This window comes from Molothrus ater, chromosome 4 (assembly GCF_012460135.2).
Source record: "Molothrus ater isolate BHLD 08-10-18 breed brown headed cowbird chromosome 4, BPBGC_Mater_1.1, whole genome shotgun sequence".
NCBI lineage: Eukaryota > Metazoa > Chordata > Aves > Passeriformes > Icteridae > Molothrus > Molothrus ater.
Genome location: NC_050481.2, coordinates 36,859,961 through 36,871,402, shown reverse-complemented (window position 1 = coordinate 36,871,402; position 11,442 = coordinate 36,859,961). Strand labels below are relative to the sequence as shown.

The 11,442-nt window shown below is 36.0% G+C and overlaps 1 long non-coding RNA gene across 1 annotated transcript in view; it reads right to left on the bottom strand.

The window, feature by feature from the left end:
- The window catches only part of LOC118686404 (uncharacterized), a 32,050-nt gene that overhangs the window by 8,665 nt on the left and 11,943 nt on the right, over window positions 1-11,442 (bottom strand). The window contains exons 3-4 of the long non-coding RNA XR_004980165.2: window positions 318-345; window positions 67-153 (exon numbers count right to left, since the gene is read on the bottom strand). This is a non-coding gene — a long non-coding RNA (uncharacterized LOC118686404). The remainder of the gene's footprint in view (window positions 1-66; window positions 154-317; window positions 346-11,442) is intronic.

Below are 11,442 nucleotides of genomic sequence, written 5' to 3'. Positions count from 1 at the left end.
ACAGTACATATTCTCATATATAGCATGTCATATAGTAGCATTGAAAAGAAAAATTGAGCTTCCTACCTCTTGAGCAGTACTGTACCTTCTGAATCCAGGGTAATCCTCAAATATATTTATGCAAAAAATCTTCATACTTCATGGCTTACATGCCTAACAAAAATAATATTTTGCACAGTAATTTAATTAGGCTCATAGCATAAGAAGATTTAATAGCTCCTGGGAAAGATGGAAAGTTAATATTTACCCTTCTTAGGAGTACTGACTTTAATTCCACTAATTTTTGTTACTGAAAGAGTGGAAACAGTAGTACTTACCTTCTGTGGAAGTCAGGGAGTAAAAAGTCTGTTCAGGGAGAAGAAAAGAAACAGAAACACATACTTTGAATTACTCATCCTTCTCCCAGTGCCTGCATTTTTGGGTATGTTAACATTATTTTTAAAGCCCTTTTTGAATGCACACAGGATGCAAGCCACACCTTTAGCATCCCTGACAGCATCTGTAGATGCCTCTGGATTAAAAACTACCCTCTGATTTGATAGTATTCATTTCTATGTTTGTCTCGTTAAAACCAGAGCACTTCCCAAAACATGGCAGAATAGCGTAAAAGATGTGCTGAAAACTTGAAGTCAGCATGTGTTAGTTAGGTCCTAAAGCTGATAATCATCTACCCCTGCGTGTCTCCTTGTTAAGCAGGATTTCAACATAGTCTAGAAACTATGGAAATTATTACTGTCATTATTTAATAATAACAATTGTACATGCAATACATGAAACCACCAAACTCCACACTAGGACAGTAACTCAGCAGCTTCTCTTTGCAACACACTTCAAATAATGATAGGAATATTATTGACCATATGTTGCTGGCTTGATTGCTTTTGCTCCTCTCTGCTCCTTGCTACCCCAAAAGAAATCTCTGCTTAACAGGGTGGGTTGACTTCCCAGGAAATCAATGAAAGAACAAATAATGTAATAATGTTAATAACAAAAGGCCAGGAGTCCGATGTATGCTCCCTGAGGGAAGAAAACCAGAAAGAAATGTGAAGTTAATTATAGCTAATGATTTTAGTCATTGCTCAATTAACTTGTGATATTGCACTTCTATAAAATTCTAATCTATTAATTGGCATAATTCTAAGATTCCATTTATGTGATATATCAATAGTCACACAAGAAAAAATTAGATTCATAAAGCATGCAATTAGACTTCAGGACACCAGAAAAATCTAAGCCTATATCTGGGAAAGAATTTAAATTGTATCTTACATGTATAGGTCTTTTCTTCGGGATTAATTTTGTAACTCAAAAGACAGATGTTTTCAAATGAAAACCATACAGAAAACTTCCTGAAAGGCATATACTGCACTGATTTCCATCTGATAATCTGATAAGGAAGCCTCAGGATCAAATAAACATTTAAACTAAGATAAATCTGGAACCTGCTGGAAGAAATATGTACAGTGAAGCAAAATCCTTGATGCAAATCATAATGTGAAAAATAACCATCAAAATTCTGTGTTTTAATTAAAAAGTGCCCCAAACCAATTACAGCTTTCCAGTTTCAGATAGTTTGAATTTAAAAACATCTGGGGGTTTTATCTACACAGGAAGAACAAGTTCTACATATGTTTTGGAAGGGTTTCCTGTAAGACTTCCCCCCAAACTTTGGAAGACTTCCAGTCAGAAAGAAAGAGAGCATATGTTTGATGTAAAGAGAAAAACACCAGAGAAGCAGTAGGTAAAAAGATGAGTTGAAGGGGGAAAGTGAGTTTTATTTTTTGCACAAAGACTGTTTTGAAACTTCATCTTCAGTTAAAAGTCTTGACATAATTCCAAGACTTAATTTATTTTGCCCAAGAGACCGTCATTTTTAAGACAACTGTTCCAGTGTTGTAGAGAAACTCAGCCAAAAGGAAAAATAAATATTTTAAATGAGATATACTAATTGCCAAGAACATAAAAATAACAATATTCTAGACTGGTATAATGATCATTATTTGGAATGAACACTCAACTCCATGTGACACAAGTTTACTTTTCAGTGTGTCCTTAGAGTTTCAAGTAGGATTTTTCTTAGGGGTAAAGAATAAATATTACTACTGAACTCCATTTTTTTTCAGTGCTTATGATCCTACAGAAAAGCCAAAATCATAAGGCATTTCAAATGCTTTGTTACATGACAGTGTTAGTTTATTTTGATTATTTAATGCCTTAATTCAAGGCATTTAAGAGGTAAATAATCTACATAATTATGTAGATTGTTCATTGCATTCCGTAGAGTTCAGAATGACCTAGAATTAACCTGTATTATGAGTGCCATAAAATCATATGGCTTTCAATTTGATTGACAGGGTGAACCATGGAGTAAAAAACCCCTACTTGTAGTTTTCTGAAATTAAGGAAGTCCAGATATGAAAGACTAGACCTTTTCCTCTTGCTTGGAACACAAACTTTGCAAACAGTAGACCAAAAATAAATTTCAACAGAACCAAAACCTGATTTCCACAGAAATCTTGAATATGTGACTAATCTTTAAAGGAAAGCATTAGGTACCTAAAGCTATGGCCCCTTCTGACAGATGATGATTTCCTTCCTCCAGTGTTGAGCTGCTCTAAACTTTTGACAGGATGATTCTCCAACTTGAACTTCCCTTTTAGCTAAGTCTATTTGCTTTGCATCAAGAGATGTTGACAGTTTTCAGCTCCAGCTCCAGGAATCCAGATGGTGCAAGGAAAGTGAAAGATAATACCATATGACTTTGATTTTTTTTTCCCTCCAGTACATAAAGGAACAGCTTATGTCAGGTCAAATTTAAAATTAAAACAGAAAGGGGCAGTAAACAAGCATAATGCTCTTACTCTGATAGGGACAGTGAATAGGAAGAGATCAGATGAGGTAAAATAAGGTGTAAAGATGCTAAACCTGGAACATCTTTAAAATAAGTAACTTAAACCCCACTTTTTAAGTGAAAGGTCATGCACTGTGGCCCAATATTAAATTTGGATGTTTTCTGATTTGTACAAAGACAGTCTAACACACATTCTCTCAGGGATTTAGAGGATAAAATCAGGCTCTTCACAGTAAAAATAAATCTTAATGAAAAAAAATTATCTATTTCAAGCAATCATTCAGCAATGAAGTATTTGAAACAGTTATGTATTCAGGTCCTTTTATTTTTCACCAGCTCTGTATTAATTCACTGCTGGTGACTGCTGGGCAAACTTTACAGAGATTATTACTACTGCAGAGGTGGAATTAATTTCTTGCTACAAGAATTGCACCTTTTTAGCTTTCACTTTCATCAGAGGGTTCTATTCCTCCTCCTTTCACACAGAAGAGAGGCTGCACAGGACAGGACGATAATCCAGTGATTGGTTCTGCCCAGAATTCTGAATGGTTGAAGGCTCTAGATTTAGCCTCATCAAACAGAGATTTATGGTAGTGACATCCAAGCAGAACACAAAAGATCTACCTAACCCCTTATTTGTCACCCTGATTCTGCCAGTTCCTTCTCTTTATCTTTGCATTGGACTACCTTAAACATGAGCATTTCAGAAGTGAACTACACTGCAGCTACACCAAAACATCTGTGCTTCTTCAGCAGCCTCCAAGAACATATTCACTTAAGATATCACTCATTTCACTGATTTCAGAGAAATTGTAAAGCCAGATTATTAGTTCACATGATGCTCCACATCAAAGAAATGGCTCAAGGTATCTCAGCAGATTTTTTTCTCTTTGCAATGGAATCTTTCCCCAGTAGCCACAGTCTTGAGAAAGGACAAAAAGAAGAATAAGAAATCAAGCTCTCAGTCAGACAGCTTTAAACTCCTCACTATAGGACATGAGAATAAGCCCACTTCTGCTTGCTTGCAGAAAAAAAAAAAACACACATAGACAAATTTCAGTGCACTTTCCCACAGCTGCAAGCACAACCCACAGAAGCAAAGAGGAAATAAGGACATTTTTGGAATACAGGAATGTAAAACTCTTCAGAAAAAATAGTTGTATTTTAGCTCATCTAGCTATTTAAATTTACTTATTTTAAATTACTAATGCTTCAGAATCTTGTACAGCATTTGACCTTGAAGCATTATTTCAGCAATTAACACTACAAGCAGTTAATGTCATACATGCACAAACAGTGCAGTTCTCAAGAAAGACCCAGAGATGGGCAGAGAATATTGAATTCTCTACTACTTACTCTGGAACAGTTCTTACAAAAATGAAAGAGCTTCCTTGCACAAAATCCTTCTGGCAATTTCACTTCAAACAGATACAGCATTCCTTTATGGAGTTTTTATCCTCCTCTGCAATTGTATCTGTTTAAATACACTGCCCTCAGCAATGCTTACAAATTAGCTGACACTTATCAAAACTATTGCTGTTGTTTTGATTTAAGAGAGTTACTGTACTTGGTACATATTAATGCAAGACTAGGGAAAATGCAGCTAGCATTTTTTCACATATCTATTTATATATATATCTATATATACATATGAATATATATGTGTATATATATATACATATATCTTCACGTATATCACAATAAGACAATCACACTCACAATCTACACATACAATAGAAATCTTTTTTTTTAGAGGAATAGTCATCATCTCTGCATGTCCTTTATAGCAACTTCTACAAAAGTTGGGAAGCATTGTTTCACAGTGATTTTATCTCCCAGATAAAATCTGGGAGATAAGATTCATGTCTTAAGATCATGAAATAAGGTTAAATCTGTAGAAGTTACATTTTATTGAAAATGTTTAACCTAGTTGAGTTTTCAGTTTCATTTTTCTTCTCAGTTCCGAAATATATCAAAATTAGATTTGCTCTTTAATTTAAACAATCATACATTAGCTGATGTATAATCTTTGACATATTATGGATCCCTCAACTGCCACCTGCTGAGGCATGGATATGTTCTTATCTATTATAATTTCTTACATATTATTTCATATACTATCATAGATAATCACAGTCACTGGAAGGTTTGTGATGCTATACACGGGACATTTCCCAAATATTTCATGACAGAGTCTTTAGAATTGTAGAATCACTTAGGTTGTAAAAGATATTTAAGACCATTTAGACCACCCTTGTGACAGGGCAAATTTACATTTTTTCATATGGGTTTTCCTTCTTTTTTTATGCTGCTAGCATTGCTAATTTTTGTGTGCAGAAGGGGCAAACAAAATGAAAAAATAATGCCAAAACTCATAAAAGGCATAAAAGAACAAACAATGCCATTTCATTTATTGAACAGAACTGGGAACTGAATACAACAGTGGGCTCTGATTAAAAAGAACAGTTGTGCTACACTGTGGCCAAAATCAAAAATACGGTCACTAGGCCAACCTCTGGGACTTTGTTACTTGAAAAATCATCAAATATATCACCTGAGTAGTCTCATTGTTCCTTGTCATTCCCCATTATGTCTAATATGTCAAACATTAAAAAAAAAAAAAAGCCAAGAAAAAAGCACAAATGTAGAACAAAGTGTTTCTATAAAGTACATAGCTTATGCCACTCAGCTGAACTGGAGATAAATAGCTGTATCTTGCAGTACAGATATTTGTCTATGACATGTACATGGTGCAAACTTTGCTGAAAGAGTAAGGTTCATTCCTATGAACAACAAAGAGCCTGTATAAATATTAGTATGGGTAGTAAGTTTCCTATTGGCCACTATTTTTCACTCAATTTGGCATTGTACCACGCTGTTAGGAAAAAAATATTTAAACAGCTTAAGGAAAAAAAACTATTCAGTACTCACTCTACACATTGGAATGAAATTCAAACTCCATTTCCAATGAGAGTTTCTTAAAACATTTGGCCCTGAAAACACATTTGTAGCATAAATTAATATTCTCCAGGGTGCCAACAAAGATCTGTGGAGTCTGTGTAACAGACATGAAGACTAAAACCTTATTAGACCTTGGATGGGGCCTCTTCAATTAGCAACAGCTTGAAAAGCAATCATAATCATTTTAAATAAACTAAATGTGCCTAATTTCTGTACATTTCAAGCCTTGGTGCTGCATTTATAACAAAGCACTTTTGTTCTCAAGTTAAATGACACTTCAGCAGTGAAACATTTGTCATGCTGCGGAAACATCTGTATTTAAAGCAGGATTTGCATGCTAAGCTTCAGGGAAATGCTAAGATGTCATCAACTTCAGTGAGCCTGAACCAGCTACAAGTCACTGAATCTGTCTTCAAGTCTGTTCTAGACAAAAGATAATGGCATAGCATATAGCACTGAGGCATTCACTGCATTAACTGCAAATTGATCCTGATGGAGTCTTCCTTCTTTGCCAAGTCTTTCTGTGATGACTGAGAATTTTGGTCAGCCCTTGTAGTCAGGGAAGGTGAAAACTATGCGAGAATCCCCCAAAGAAACAAGATGGAATTTTCTGCCTCTCTCCAAGACCTCCCTCCTCCATGGCATTGTTCTCCACCTTCTGGATAAAAGTGAACTGCATTAGCTATCTTAGTTTGTTAGCTCTTTGCTTCCAGTGTCCCTTAATTTCTTGATATTCAAGAAAAAATTGAGTTAAAAGTCATTTTGGCCTATCCCAGAAAACTAAAATTCATCTCCATATGTATTGGGGTACAGCTTCTGAGCTGCAAAATTCTGGAGAAAACGCAGAAGAAATTAATTAACACGGACTTAGGAGCTATCTAACAGTAAATGCTGCTCCAGAGACAAACTGTGAAGATTTGCTAAGAGTAGTTGAAAATATGCATAAACTGACTTCTCACTCAATTTCTAAATAAAATGTTAATGTCTAGGCAAATTGACCACAAATTTTTTTCACTCCCCTCCAGGCAGAGGTGATTGAGTCCTCAATTCTGAAAGTCAAAAAACCAGCATTCCAGAAGAATTGAAAAGAGAAAGAAAGATGAGGCTTTACAGTCACAGCTACAGATTAGGGCAGATCTACCTAAAAAGACTGCAGCATTATAGTGTAGTAATCATTCTAAATTTTCAGTCCTCGGATTTTCTAAAGGGGGCTTTCAACCCAGCAAAGTTATCCTCAACAACTGTTAATGCTTAACACTCATTGCTCTTGAACTGTGGAGTATAAATACATTTTACACTTCTAGAAACTGGCAAATAACTTCTAATTAGCAGCATGGCTACCCTGTCTTGGAACCTGGATATCTCTCTAATACTACAACTTTGAGGAAAGATCTGGCCTGCAGAATCATAGTTACTGGTTTCTAATTCTTTACTTAACTTTTTTTCTCCTTGCATTTCAGAAGTTTTTGAATATTTAAGGTGCCCAGAATATACAAGCAGCACTTTAATCACCTTTAAAGCAACTATAACTACAGGATCCCCAATATTTACCTGATACTCAAAAAATTTTTCAGATGATCAGAAGCTCTGGCATTGCTGTTTGGCTGACTCCCAAAGCAGAAATGGAAATTACTAAGAGAATGCATTTTGATTTCCAAATCTTTGGTTTAGATTTAATGTGCATTCATATCTGATTAAAACTCAGAGACTGAAATGCAACTACAATAATTGAATTTCTAAAGCCTAGTCTAATTTTTCAAATCATTAGTAATTAATGAATTTTGATCAAATTTTCACTCTCTAGTAATTCTTTACAGCATATCTTTGAAAGTGAGCTGCATAGAAGGTTTTATGATTTGACAGATTCAAGCAATTCAGTAGCTTTGTTTATAGGGCAGCTGCCAAGACGTGAGTCACCAAGTCAGCCTGTGACATGCCCGCTTGTATAACTTGTATTCTTTGGCAGCTTTTGAGGGGTTTGCATATCTGTTACTGGATACATAACTCCACTCACATATCAAAAAAATAAATAGAGTGCTAAATTTGTATAAAATTAGTTTTAAAACTGTACTCATTAAATCCAGTGGAGATCAGTGTATTTTTTTACATCCTGCACCACCCTCTCTAACTTGGCAGTCAAAGAAAAGGCAAGAATTTGAAGTTGGTAAAACACTAACTTCTTGCCTTACATCAGACTTTTGATTAAAAGAACAGATTTAAAATCTATGAGGACAGTGTAGCAGAAGCTGGGAGATGTACCAGAAGAGCAAATTTCATCAGTTTGTCACAAGAACCATTGACTTCAGCCTGATGCAGATTGATAACCAGCCCTACGTGGAGAGAGAAATCACGTTCTCTCTTTCTCTTTCTCTCCATCTACTTAATCAAATTAGGGAAAAGACAGTGCAAAGGGTAATAAACTTCAAGCACATCTGTTTGCTCTTTCAGCTTAAGTTTGATGCAATACCAAAATAATCGGTCTCCACCATTCAGAGATCTGTTCTGCTATTTTCATGCAGTTTTTATGTCTCTGAGAGTTGTTTCCTAACTAAATGGCTCAAACAGTAAACATTTTGAGAGATTATTTGTTTTGCTTGCTCTAACATCTAGAAAATGGTTAGGCTTTTTAAACTTAGTCTGATACACCACATTTTGGCTCTGGATTTTAAAAGTTCCTGGTCACCAACTGTTAGTTTTTTGCTCCTAAATAAGGTTTATTTAGTGGAACAACCAACTCTCAACAAATCTGGCGTCCTGTTTAGGTGGTATTATACAATTGAATTTCATATCAGATTTTAAAGCTTGTCAGGACTTGCTTAGATATTCCTATTTATCTTTCTCTGGAAAAGAAAGGAAGTGTTTTGTTTGCTTTCTCATATCATTTTGTCTTGGAGGATTCCATTAGGCCAGTTTGAAATCCAGAATATTAATTACCTTATATACACCATTACGTCAATATGATCTGGAGGAAACATATTTTTCTGGGTTTCCTGTTCTAAATGATGTGGTTTCAGATAAAACATTTGATAGTTGAGGACTGGGGCCTCTCTACATGCAGTAAGTTCTTCCTTATCAAGTAAAGCATTGTTTTTAATTTCATGTTCTGTTAGTGCCAGGCTGAAATGAAATTACACTATTTTTCATATTTGACCTTTCCACACCTAAAACTTCACCTTTTTACATTTTGAGGTAGGGTGTCTGATAGTCAAGGATGAGAAGGTGAAGTAAAGGATTCCATCAAGGAAGAGAGTCTGTAGAGCCTGAGATCACCTTAGAGGACACAGTTCCCCCTGCTCTTTAGAATCAGACTGGTATTGGGTAAGTTTCACTTGAATTCTGGTGAAACACATTCATCAGATGACTAAACAAAGAAGAACAGGAAAAGAAATTTGTCACTCACTGACTGTAGATTAGTGCACAGCCCGAGAGGTGAAGTGTCAAAATTCTAATGAGGGGAAAAAAGCCAGTATCAGTCAAGGGAATAAAGCATAAGGGGACAGGCAAAAATCCATACAAGCTGCAAGAAAGCCTTCCTAGGGGCATATCCTCTGGGACAAAGAGCTCTCTGATGTTCTAGAGTATTTGATAATCTCATCTATGCTCCATTTCTAATTAAAGGTCAGACCAGATGGTTTTATCCTTTCCAGCGTAGCCTGTTCTGTGGTTCTGCACATTGCTTTTTTAATACCCTCTACATGGGCTATACTGTGTTGCTTCTGGGACTGCTAATTTTCAGACCACCACCACACTCCACAACCAGTCTGAACTCTAATCTGTCGACAAATAGTTCATGTCAAATGGTGGCAAGCAATGGCAAAAATATCCACTGTACAGTGACAGTGTATGGCTAGGAATTTCCTTCCTAAAGAGAAATCAAGTTTTATCCTTTTTTTTTTCCCTTGTTTTGATTTCTCTTGTAATCACTGAGTGTGGCTGCCTAGTTCTACTTTCCATGACCAGATCCAGAGGTTTAGAATTTATACACAGAATAATGGGCTGCAGGACTTTGCCTTGATAAAATTAGTAAATAATACTGCTAACTGTAGTGTAATGGGAAGGAAAAAAATACACAGAAACCTGAAACCGTTTGTGAGGTCAGCCTCTGCCTAAAACAGCAGGGGTTCTACTTCCATGTGCGCATCCTGATGGAAGAAGGGAAATTTCTGTTTATGGTAGAAAAACCCGGTGCTGTTAGCAGCATGAGGGCACCACACACAATGTTTTAATTTCTTCTGAGTTACTCTTGGTCAACCAAAAGAACACATTGAGTCTAGTCTGAGAAAAGGAGGGGTTTGTCCTACACTGGCCTGGAAATGGCTGTGGAGAGGAGGTATCCACAGTATCAAAGGGCTTCCTAGGCCATGATATGCTGCTACATTAAGAAAACTCTAGACATGACAGATAGGGATGGAATAGAATAATCTGAATGCTTGTGCATCCCTTCAACATCAATTCTGCCCAGAAGGAGGTTTGGGGATTTTACTGTACCTTCCTTCCTCATCCCCTTTCTTGGCCTACGTACCAGCAGGAATTGTTCAGCTGATCTGGACTCTGAAAGAAATGCATCCCCAGGTGGTCCTAATTATACAGTTTGCAAATCATATCAAAATGCCATATTTCCAAGCTTGGAAAGCAAGCAGACAAAATGGACTGAAAGGCTAAGAAGGAACTTATCCTCAGAGGACACTGCTGCAGGATTTATGGGGATACAGCACTTTTTTCTTTACAAAAGCAGACAATTTTCAAAATGGAAGGCAAATTATAGACTCATAAAATCATTAAGGTTGGAAAAGTATATTCAGATCACCAAGTCGAACTGTCAATCCGGCTACACCACCATATTCACCATTAAACCATGTCCTCAGATGCCATGTCCATATGTATTTGGAACACTTCCAGAGATGGTGACTCCCCCACATTCCTGGGCAGCCTGTTCCAGTCCTAAACAATCCTTTCCATTAAGAAATTAAATGAGATTACTTTATTAAGGCATGATTCCTCACACAAAAACACCAAATTCTAAATTAGTTAAATATTTTCATACCTCTGATTTCCCTGTGATTTCTAAGAAAATATTGATTTCTGTGCTAGCATCATGTTGAAAAGGCTTTTAACATTTTTTTTAGAATTAAGGGGAAACCCAGAACCACTTCATATGCTAATTTTATTGTCAGTGATAGGCACAGGCCTGATTTTTTTTAGGCTGTTTCAGCCTAGGAGCATTAGATGCAATCACTAACATTATTTTCCTTTGCAGGTAGGGAGCTCAGGCCAAAATATTTCTATTTCAATGGTAATGTGTGCTGTTTCACCATAGAAAGCATTTCTATTATTATTGGCCTGAACTCATATTGTTTTTTCTCAAGAATCCATGACCTCTTTGGAACTGAAACTCACTTTGACCCTGCACAGCTAAGTGCTGTGACTACCCTATTGTGCAGGGGTAGCAATTTTATTTTTTAACTGGTAACTGATACTCAAATACAATTCCTGTTTTTTTCATGAACACTACTTTTCATACAGATATCATACTGCATTGCAAACAGATCAGGCTTCAAAGTATAATACATTTTATAAGGAAAGAAATTGATTGGGTAAAGAGTTGAAAGATACTTTATTTCTATTTATAT